Source organism: Triticum aestivum, chromosome 4D, assembly GCF_018294505.1.
Source record: "Triticum aestivum cultivar Chinese Spring chromosome 4D, IWGSC CS RefSeq v2.1, whole genome shotgun sequence".
NCBI classification, from domain to species: Eukaryota; Viridiplantae; Streptophyta; class Magnoliopsida; order Poales; family Poaceae; genus Triticum; species Triticum aestivum.
Genome location: NC_057805.1, coordinates 55,142,932 through 55,154,770, shown reverse-complemented (window position 1 = coordinate 55,154,770; position 11,839 = coordinate 55,142,932).

Here is an 11,839-nt window from a genome sequence, read left to right as displayed (position 1 = left end):
GCCCCTAAACCTGGCTTCAATGACGAGGAGTCCGGCGCGCAGATTGTCTTCGGCATTGCAAGGCGGGTCCCTTTTTTCCAAACTCCAAGATAGTCTTCGGACGTGATGGTTGTATCCGGACCTGTCATACACCACACACAACCGCAGAGAATATAATATTTGCACGGATCTAATCTGTTGACAGTTTCTTTACAACACGGCATTGCGTCTGTCCGGTTATAATTTCGAACCGTTTTTCTTCTGCCATCCCACGTCTCGAGACGTGGTTGCTATTGGCATGTCTTGTCGAAGCAGAGATCGTGTCCCCTTATTGCGGGATTCTCATTAATGCGGGCATGGGCAACCCAACCGTGCCATTTGCACAGTCCTTGGGAATAGGCGAATCTTAAGGCGAGCAAGGAGGCGTTTAATGTTTGCTGCCTTTATAAGAGGATAAGGATCCCCTCTTCCTCTTCTCACGCTTTCTCTCTGTCTCCGCCTTCCCGATCTCGAGCTCCAGCGCCCAAGTTCTCATCTCCTTTCCACTCAAGCAACCATGTCCGGATCCGGTGGTCAGGGCAAGTGGATGGTCTCCTCCATCAAGGAGTAGGACATTACTAAGCTCTGAGCGGCCGGATATCTGGCGAAGGGAATAGCCCACCGCTTGCCGGCCGAGGGACAAATGGTCCCAACGCCAGAGCTCGACGAGAGGGTAGTATTCCTTCCTCATTTCTTCCGCGGGCTGGGGTTCCCACTCCACCCTTTCGTCCGCGGGCTGATGTATTATTACGGGATAGATTTCCATGATCTTTCCCCGAATTCCTTCCTCAACATCTCGGCATTTATCGTCGTGTGCGAGGCCTTCCTCCGCATCCATCCCCACTTTGGGCTGTGGCTCAAAGTCTTCAACGTGAAGCCGAAGGTGGTGGACGGCCAGCACGCGGAGTGCGGGGGAGCCATGGTGAGCAAGCTATCCAACGTCTCCTGGCCCAAAGGTACTTTTGTGGAGACAGTAAAGGAATGGCAGAAGCAGTGGTTCTACATCACAGAACCTCGCGGCACCACCTGGGCCGCGGCTGCCGAATTCCGCTCCGGCGCTCCCATGCGACTCACCTCCTGGGTCGAGAAGAGTCCGGACTGGTGTTCACCTGACGAGATGATAGCGCTGCAGACGCGCGTTCAAAGTATGGTGACCAAGAACGTCAAGCTCGTTGACATCATCCAGGTGATGCTGGTCCGCCGGATCCTTCGATGCCAGCACCGCAGCCGCCCTTTGTGGGAGTTCAATTCGAAGAAGCACCAGATCTTGGTGAGGCTCTTCGAGACTACTCATGAAGGTGCCTGGAAGTTGCTTTTCAAGGGCAGCGAGAACCACCGGCCACGGATTCAGACCGTGGCCACGATTGTACACACCCCGCCAGCAAGGTATGTTATTTCTGACGTTTCCCCAACCTCATTGTTTCGAGGGTGGCGTCTGAGTTTTTATTATGGTCCCTATAGGACTGGGTGGAGAGGGCGAAGCGGATCCAATGTCCGGCTCCGCTACCCGAAGAACCGGTCATCCCGTGCCTAGCGGAGATGCTGGTGCCGGCGCCATACAAGGCGCCGGAGAAGAAGGCCAAGAAGAAGGCCAAGGGGGCCAAGAGTGGCCCCCGTCGCAAGGGCACTTCGGACGCGACGTCCGAAGACGAGGCCCATTCCTCCGTTCCTGAGGACAACGACGAGGAGGAGGAGGAGGAGGAGGAGGAAAACAACCCTCCTCCCGAGGAGAAGAAGAAGAAGAGGGCGGCCTCGGCACATCCGGAGGCGAAAGCGCCCAAAAAGGGGAAGGGCACCCCAGCGGTCAACACCGCGTGAGACGTTGACAGTAGTCCGGAACGGCGCCCCCGCACTAAGCCCCAGGCCACATCGTAAGTGACAGGGCTCGCTCATGCGCACATCCAACCCTTTCTCTCCATTATCTTGATATGGTTAATTGTACTATTGCAGTCCGGCCCGCAACCTAATCCAGCGATCCTCGTCTGGAGGTTCGTTGGCTCCGTCGGAGATGGCGAGCCAGTCGCCATCGCCTGCTTACTCTCCTGGGGCCGGGGACGACACCGAAGTGTTGTCCTGGAGGGCCGATCCGAACCGGGGAGGAGCCCAGGAGGCTGTCGGGGAGGCGCCACGAGGCGAAGCCTCCACTGCCAGACACATGGAGGAGACGATCCCCATGAAAACTGGCGAAGAGGGCCGCATCCAGTTTGGCCCTCAGCCGAATACGATTCCGGAGACCCATATGGCTTCGGAATCGGGAGCGCAGCCCCCTTTGAAGGAGGGGGGTGCGCCGCTTCTGCCGGTGGTCCCTGTCCATCCAGGGGCGCCGGACAACCTGATGGAGGCGCCGCGAGGCGCCTCCGTTATGGAAGAGCACCGCGTCCTTATGGGCGCGGTGATTGAGAAGGTTCAGTCCGCCAAGAGTGGACTGAACGAGGCCTGCAGCAACCTGTTAACAGGTTTCGAGGTAAGTGACATAGAAAGAGGAAAAAAACCAGTAGTCAGTAGCCCCTGAGACACTGTCCGGCGAGAAGAACCAGATAGAGGATCTATTGTAGGAGACTAACATAGTATGTATGCATAAGCAGGCGTCGCTGTTGGCCGCAACCTCGCATGTTGCCGAAGTCTCTGAATTGAGGCAGAGGCTGGAGCGAACCGAGAACGAGCTCGGCGAGGTTAGGGTTTGGCTCCAGGAGAAGCAAGGTGAATAACGACTCGCTGTATGTTCGGAAAGCGTAAGCGATGTGTATTGAATGTAGTGTCGTAATATGTGCAGGAGCCGCGACCGAGGTCGAGGCCCTGAGGAAGGCCCTGGGCGAGGTTGAGGAGAAAGCTGTCCAGCAGCAAGCCGCCCGTAAGAAGCTCGAGGCCCGGGTGAAGGAAATTCAGCAGGAGCTCCAGGATGCGGTGAAAAAATGTGAGACCTTGGAGAATGATGCGTCGGCTCAAGAGGCCGAGCTCACCAAGGCTCGTCAGAGCGCGGAGACCGCACGGAATGAGGCCCAGGCCGCCCACCAGGAGATCCAAGAGGCCAAGAAGATCACAACGGGTAAGGCATTTAAGATGCAAAGCAAGTATGCGGAGAAGCAATATCTTTTACTAACCCGGGTTCGGAGTTCCCCAGGGGCTTTTGCAGATCTACCACGCAGCGTATTAGACGCTGCAGAGTTCTACCGAGCCGAAGGAGGAGGTTCTACGGAGAAGCTATTCTAGTCACAGTACGCGACGCCAGAACATCCCGTGTCCTTCACCGATCAGCTGAAGCAGCTGGTGGAGCTGCACAGGGTGGCCGAACTAGCCATGAAGGATTTGACAATCCGGCTATGGCCAACCGAAGCTATGCCCAGCAGCTACTTCAGACTCGTGAGGCATCTGGTGGAGGCCAGTCCGCGGCTGGACGTCATCAAGCGCTCCGCCTGTATTGAAGGTGCTTGTATGGCTTTCACTCGCTGCAAGATGTGGTGGGCGAAGATGAACGCTATTGAGGTTGCCAGCGGGCCGCCGGAGGGCAAGGGGCACCGCACACCCGAGCGATATTTCGCGGACGTCGTAGAGGGATCTTGACTTGTGGCGGCGCAATGTTCGCAAGACATTGTATTTGAATAAATGTATTCTTGTTGCCTTTGCCTTGTATTATGGAAACAAAGTCAGTGTTTGTAAAATAATTTTATTATGCTTTAAATTGTTTCCTCCTGTGCGGCCGTGTTATTTGTAATCTGAGGGTTGGACAGTCATCGGCTTCTGCCCTCACGTAGGTAGTACGGAGGTGTTCGGGATGGATTCTGAACAATCTTGATCCAATTATATAGTCCTTTGGAGGAGTTGTTTAGCGCAACAAACAAGGCAATCAGACTGTACGGCTTGAACGCCCTCACTTAGCCATAGGAGTTTTATAATTAAGCAAGTGTGCAGCCCCTGGTCCAAGCCAGGGTGCTATCAGCATCTGATCGGGAAGTGCCGATCCTTTGCATGACGCGGAAAAAATCTCCAACGATTTTGTAACCCTCGAACAGCTGACTGGCTCTCGCCGTATCATGACAGTCAGTTTTCGGCTTTCTCTACTGAGGTGCTCATCCGGTCACGGCCAGGGCACAATCGCAGTAGTTCTCCCTTTACTACCCTAGCCGATAGAGCGGTACGTAGGGTAGCAAGCACAGGAGTCGGGCAACCCAACTATTGACCAAAGACATGATTCGGAGCCAATGCATATAATGCTAAATTCGGGGTGCCGAACTTATATATAAGAAGTGTTCGGACTTTGCTGCCGTATTGTGGGGCGACAAGTAGCCCCTGGCGAATATGAAACGTACAGAAGAGTATCGATGCAGCAGGTAAGCAGATCCAAATAAAACGAAGTAAGAAGCGGAAACCACAGAAACTGGGCCACGAACCATTCTTATTATAACTGGATGGATACGTCAAGGCGTATCTTGTACATATGGTGCGAGAAGTATCCGGGCTATTTAACATGCCGGGATCAGTAGGGCGTAGCATGCAGGTCCTGAGAAATAAGTTTGAATATCGTTAAGAAGAACGTATAAAGGTTACCCTACACAGCTGTGCTGCTTGTCTCCGTTGTATGCCAATCCTTCTAAAGGACTTGCGATTAGGCCCGCGGAAAAAGGAACCTGAAACAAGAAAAAGGTAAAAGTATGTGTGTCCGGGATCTGTCTGGCCGGACTGTAGACCCCGGGCTATCTTGTGCCTCCGTCGATGTCCATGGAATTTTGAGTGCGTAATTGTGTACGCGTGGTATGAATGCCACTACCTCATTGGGACTGGGACGGAGGCCGGATTGCTAGTCGAGCTCTTGACGAGCCACGTCGTCCTGTTGTAGTGTAGTCCGGGACCTCTTAATGATGTCCGAGGGCTCGGCAGCCGTACTATGGTGCTGCTTGAGAAGGCCGCTTTGTACTTCTGCTTCTAGGGCGGCGGTGTGCTCCTCTGTTTGGAGGGAGCATTCCGTATTGCCATTGACTGTTATGACGCCGCGTGGGCCGGGCATCTTGAGCTTGAGATAAGCGTAGTGTGGCACTGCGTTGAATCTAGCAAACGCGGTTCGTCCGAGCAGTGCGTGATAGCCGCTGCGGAAGGGGACGATATCGAAGATTAACTCTTCGCTTCGGAAGTTGTTTGGAGAGCCAAAGACCACTTCCAGCGTGATTGAGCCCGTACAGCGGGCCTCTACACCTGGTATGACTCCTTTAAAGGTAGTCTTTGTTGGTTTGATTCGCGAGGGGTTAATGCCCATCTTCCGCACTGTGTCCTGATAAAGCAGGTTGAGGCTGCTACCACCGTCCATCAGGACTCGTGTTAGGTGAAACCCGTCAATAATTGGGACGAGGACTAGTGCGGCTGAACCGCCATGGTGGATACTTGTTGGGTGATCCCGGCGATCGAAGGTGATCGGGAATGATGACCACAGATTGAATTTTGGGGCGACTGGCTCTACCGCGTAGACGTCCCTAAGTGCTCGCTTACGCTCCCTTTTGGGGATGTGCGTGGCGTATATCATGTTCACCGTTTTGACTTGAGGGGGAAATTTCTTCTGCCCCCAGTGTTCGGCTGCCGGGGCTCTTGATACGTCTCCAACGTATCTATAATTTATGAAGTATTCATGCTATTATATTATCCATCTTGGATGTTTAATGGGCTTTATTATACACTTTTATATTATTTTTGGGACTAACTTATTAACCCAGAACCCAGTGCCAGTTTCTATTTTTCTCCTTGTTTCAGTGTTTCGCAGAAAAGGAATATCAAACGGAGTCCAAACGGAATGAAACATTCGGGAGAGTTATTTTTGGAACGGAAGCAATCCAGGGGACTTAGAGTGCACGTAAGGGAAGCAACGAGGAAGGCACGAGGCAGGGGGGCGCGCCCACCCCCCTGGGCGCGCCATCCACCCTCGTGGGCCCCTCGTTGCTCCCCTGGCCGACTTCTTTCGCCTATATATATCCATATACCCTAAAAACTTCGGGGAACATAATAGATCGGGAGTTCCGCCGCCGCAAGCCTCTGTAGCCACCAAAAACCAATCGGGACCCTGTTTCGGCACCCTGCCGGAGGGGGGATCCCTCACCGGTGGCCATCTTCATCATCCCGGCGCTCTCCATTACGAGGAGGGAGTAGTCCACCCTCGGGGCTGAGGGTATGTACCAGTAGCTATGTGTTTGATCTCTCTCTCTCGTGTTCTTGATTCGGCACAATCTTGATGTATCGCGAGCTTTGCTATTATAGTTGGATCTTATGATGTTTCTCCCCCTCTACTCTCTTGTAATGGATTGAGTTTTCCCTTTGAAGTTATCTTATCGGATTGAGTCTTTAAGGATTTGAGAACACTTGATGTATGTCTGGCATGTGCTTATCTGTGGTGACAATGGGATATTCACGTGATCTACTTGATGTATGTTTTGGTGATCAACTTGCAGGTTCCATGACCTCGTGAACTTATGCATAGGGGTTGGCACACGTTTTCATCTTGACTCACCTGTAGAGACTTTGGGGCACTCTTTGAAGTTCTTTGTGTTGGTTGAATAGATGAATCTGAGATTGTGTGATGCATATCGTATAATCATACCCACGAATACTTGAGGTGACTTTGGAGTATCTAGGTGACATTAGGGTTTTGGTTGATTTGTGTCTTAAGGTGTTATTCTAGTACGAACTCTATGATAGATCGAACAGAAAGAATAGCTTCGTGTTATTTTACTACGGACTCTTGAATAGATCGATCAGAAAGAATAACTTTGAGGTGGTTTCGTACCCTACCATAATCTCTTCATTTGTTCTCCGCTATTAGTGACTTTGGAGTGACTCTTTGTTGCATGTTGAGGGATAGTTATATGATCCAGTTATGTTATTATTGTTAAGAGAACTTGCACTAGTGAAAGTATGAACCCTAGGCCTTGTTTCCTAGCATTGCAATACCGTTTGTGCTCACTTTTATCATTAGTTACCTTGCTGTTTTTATATTTTCAGATTACAAAATCCTATATCTACCATCCATATTGCACTTGTATCACCATCTCTTCGCCGAACTAGTGCACCTATACAATTTACCATTGTATTGGGTGTGTTGGGGACACAAGAGACTCTTTGTTATTTGGTTGCAGGGTTGCTTGAGAGAGACCATCTTCATCCTACGCCTCCCACGGATTGATAAACCTTAGGTCATCCACTTGAGGGAAATTTGCTACTGTCCTACAAACCTCTGCACTTGGAGGCCCAACAACGTCTACAAGAAGAAGGTTGTGTAGTAGACATCAGCTCTTCGTCCTCGTCCTCACTTTGTGATCCCTTTTCCTTGTTTTCGGCATTTAACTTGCCAGCCTGCTTGAAAACCCAACAATCTCTGTCGGTATGATTAGCTTGCTTATCCGGGGTGCCGTGTATCTGGGACGGACGGTCTAGTATGCGGTCCGGGCTGGAAGGTCCTTCATTGTTCCTTTTGTAGGGCTTCTTCCGTTGGCCGGACTTGGAGCCAGTGAATCCGGCGTTGACCGTAGTGTCATCGGTGTTGTTGCCATTGCTTCGGTGTTTGTGTCTATTGCGCCGGAGCTTGCTAGTGCTATTCTTGGCCTCGGCGGGGCCTGTCTCGCTAGCTGTGTTGTTACTACGGGTCAGCCAACTGTCCTCTCCCATGCAAAAGCGGGTCATGAGTGTCGTGAGGGCTGCCATGGACTTCGGCTTTTCTTGGCCGAGGTGGCGTGCTAGCCATTCGTCACGGATGCTGTGTTTGAAGGCTGCCAAGGCCTCGGCATCCGGACAGTCAATGATCTGGTTCTTTTTGGTTAGGAACCTAGTCCAGAATTTTCTGGCTGATTCTCCAGGTTGTTGAACTATGTGGCTTAAGTCATCGGCGTCTGCTGGCCGGACATATGTTCCCTGGAAGTTGTCTAGGAAGGCTTCTTCCAAGTCCTCCCAGCTGTCGATAGAATTTTCAGGCAGGCTGTTAAGCCAGTGCTGGGCTGGCCCTTTGAGCTTTAGTGGGAGGTATTTAATGGCGTGGAGGTCATCTCCTCGAGCCATATGGATATGGAGAATGAAATCCTCGATCCATACTGCGGGATCGGTTGTGCCGTTGTATGATTCAATGTTGACAGGCTTGAACCCCTCGGGGAATTCGTGATCCAGTACTTCATCTGTGAAGCAGAGAGGGGGTGCGGCGCCTCTATATCGGGCCGCGTCGTGGCGTAGCTCTGACGGAGTCCGCCGGCGGTATTCGGCCCGGGCGTGGTTAGATTTATCACGTCCGAATAGGTAGCCGTCGTCGTGCCTCGAGGCACGCCCTCGCGATCCGTAAATCGATCTTGTATGTCCTGCTCTATCGTCCACGATCTGCCGGAGGTCGTACGTGTGACCCCGAACTCTTCCGTCTCTATTTTTACGAGGTGGTGGGGCAGGCTGCTGTTCGGCCTGAGTTGCCGCTTTATCCCGGCCACGGGGTGGCCGGTCGGCCGCCCTGTCCCTACCACGTGGTGGTCGTTCCGCATTACGCAACGGAGATGTATGCTCCGGTGCTTCCTCGTCGAATTGAGGTAGCAGTCTGCGTTTCGGGTAGCCCTTTGTTGGGCACCTGAGGCCGTATTCTTCGGCTGTCAGGACATCAGTCCACCTGTCGACGAGCAGATCTTGTTCAGCTTGAAGCTGCTGCTGTTTCTTTTTCAGGCTCCTTGCAGTGGCTATGAACTGAAGCTTAAAGCGCTCCTGCTCTAGAGGATCCTCAGGCACGATGAAGTCTTCGTTGCCGAGGCTTGTCTCCTCTTCGGAGGGTGGATGGTAGCTGTCGTCCTCCGAGTCATCTTCTGTGGCCTGTTCGTCAGGGTTGTCTTGCCTGTTGTCATGTTCCTCCTGTTCGGATGTAGCTCCGACAGGGTCTTCATTGTTTTCGGCGTCGCCTGGAGTACTATTCTCTCCGGTGCCGGTGTTTCCGTCCTTTGAGCGATGAGGCTTAGAACGGCGCTGGGGGCGTCGATGCTTGGACTGCGTCTCAGAGGTTTTATTCGCATCTGACTCTTCGTTGTCGTCGCCAGATCCTTTGGGTGTATCAACCATGTACACGTCGTACGAAGAGGTAGCCGTCCAACGTTCGGTGAATGGCGGGTCTTGGCCTTGCTCCATATCGGCATCGTCGTCCATACCATCGATGTCTTCGGAGCCATAGTCAAGCACGTCGGTTAAGTCATCGACAGTGGCTATGAAGTGGGAGGCGGGTTGGAAGCAAAATTCCTCGTCATCCGTCTCTAGCTCGACCCGAACATAGTTCGGTTGTGGGTCCTCCTCCAAGGATAAGTTCTTTGAAGAATTTAGTATGTCACCAAAAGGGGAGTGCTGGAAGAAGTCTGCGGCCCCAAATTCGAAAATCGATAACCGATCCAGCTCGGTGTCCGCAGGCGCGTCTGATCTGGAACGTGTAGCCGAAAACGAGTCCGGAGTTCCATTGACGCAAATATTGTAGGATGTTGATTCCGTGTGCGGCTCCAACGCCGTGGACTTTGTGGCCTCGAAGGGCACGATCTGCTTCGATTCTGAGGTCGTTGCAGCAACAGGATCCATCTCCTGGGTGTGATCCGATGACAGATTTAAGTCATGTTCATCGGAGAGAGGGGGAGCGACTGCCGCAGTCTCGAATCCATTGAAGATCAAGTCTCCATGGGTATCCGCGGCGCAGTTCAAGCTTCCTGATCTGACCTGATGGCCAGGGGCGTGACTATCGACCTGCTCTAGATGGCCAAGCGAGTTGGCCCGCAGTACGAAGTCGCCGAACACAAAGGTTTGTACGGGGAGGAAGTTTTCACCCTGAACGGCGCCATTACTGACGATCAAAGGGGCCATCGAGTCCTTTGCCGACGGCACAGTGGAACTCTTAATGAAAGCACCAATGTCGGTGTCAAAACCGGCGGATCTCGGGTAGGGGGTCCCGAACTGTGCGTCCAGGATCGATGGTAACAGGAGACGGGGGACACGATGTTTACCCAGGTTCGGGCCCTCTCTATGGAGGTAATACCCTACTTCCTGCTTGATTGATCTTGATGAATATGAGTATTACAAGAGTTGATCTACCACGAGATCGTAATGGCTAAACCCTAAAAGCCTAGCCTACGAATATGGTAATGAATGTGTCCTATCCGAACTATGCTCTCCGGTTTATATAGACACCGGAGAGATCTAGGGTTACATGGGGTCGGTTACATAAGAAGGAATCTTCGCACCTGGCCGCCTAGCTTGCCTTCCACGCCAAGGAGAGTCCAATACGGACACGAGTATGGTCTTCGGTCTTCATGTCTTTACAGCCCATCAGTCCGGCCCATGGATAACAGACCGGACGCCCGAGGACCCCTTAGTCCAGGACTCCCTCAATCGGTCTGCATCGAGGGTGCGCGGATGGCCTTCGCCCGTGTCAAGGTGCAGTGGGCGAAGATGAACGCCGTCAAGCTCGCGACCGAGGGACCGCCCGAGCGCAAGGAGCACCGCACGCCCGAGCTGTATTTTGACAATGTCCTGGAGGGATCCCGCATTGTGGTGGAGCAGTGTGCGAAAGATGTGATCTTTGAATGAATAGATTCATAGTATCTCGCCCTGTATTTATGAAACAAAGTCGATTATGTAATATAATGTTTGTTAAAATTTTACCTCCTGTGCGGCCGTTTTTATGAAATATGAGAGTTGGCCAGTCATCGGCTTCAGCCCCCACGTAGGTAGTACGGGGGTGTTTGGGATGGAATCTAAACACTCTTGATCCAATTGTTTGGTCCCTGAAGGAGGTGTTTAGCGCAACGAACCAGGCAAGCGGACTATGTGGCTTTATCACCCTCACTTAGCCATAGGAGTTTGACAATAAAAATTTAGGCGCAGCCCCTAGTATCCGAACTAGGGTGCTGTAAACACCTGATCGGGTAAGAACCGATTCATCGCATAATGCGGAAAAAATCGCTAAAGATTTGAAACCTCCGAAGAGCTGACCGGCTCACGCCGCATCATGACAGTCAGTTTTCGGCTTTCTCTACTAAGGTGCTCATCCAGATAAACCAGGACACAATCGCAATAGTTCTCCCTTTACTACCCTAGCCGATATAGCGAAACGTAAGGTAGTAAGCACAGGAGCCGGGCAACCCAACTATTGACCAAAGACATGATTCGGAGCCAATGCATATAATGCTAAATTCGGGCTGCCGAACTATACTGTAAAAAGTGTTCGAACTTTGTTGCCATATTATGGGGCGCAATGAAGCCCCTGGCGGATTAAAGCGTACCAAAGTGTACGGGTGCGATTTGATAAGATTATCAAAAAAAATGAAGTAGTAAGCTAGTGTCGTAGAAGTTGGGCTGCAAACTGTTTCCATTATAGTTTGATTAATACGTCCAAGCATATTTGTACAAGTAGTGCAATAAGCAACAGGGCTATTTAACATGCCACGACCAAGGGAGAGCTGCGTGCGAGTCCTGAAAACAGGTATCGTCAAAGAGATCACCTAGAAATTCCCTTGTACGTCAATGCTTCTTGCCGTCTTGGTGTATCTATCCTTCGAAAGGACCGATGATTAGGCCGTCAGGAAGGGCCTGTGGGAAAGAAACCTTAAAAGTATGAAAAAGAAAAAGTGAAAGTACGTGTGTCCAGGGGAGGTCGAGCCGTATTATGGACCACAATCTAGTTATGCCTCCGTCTATGCCCATGGTATTTTGAGTGCGTAGTTATGTACGCGCGGTACGAACACCGCCGTTTGGTCGGGACTAGGACGGAGGCCAAATTGCTAGTCGAGCTCTTGACGAGCTGGACTGTCCTGCTGCAGAGTAGTCCGGACTCGTTTGGTAGTGTCCGGGA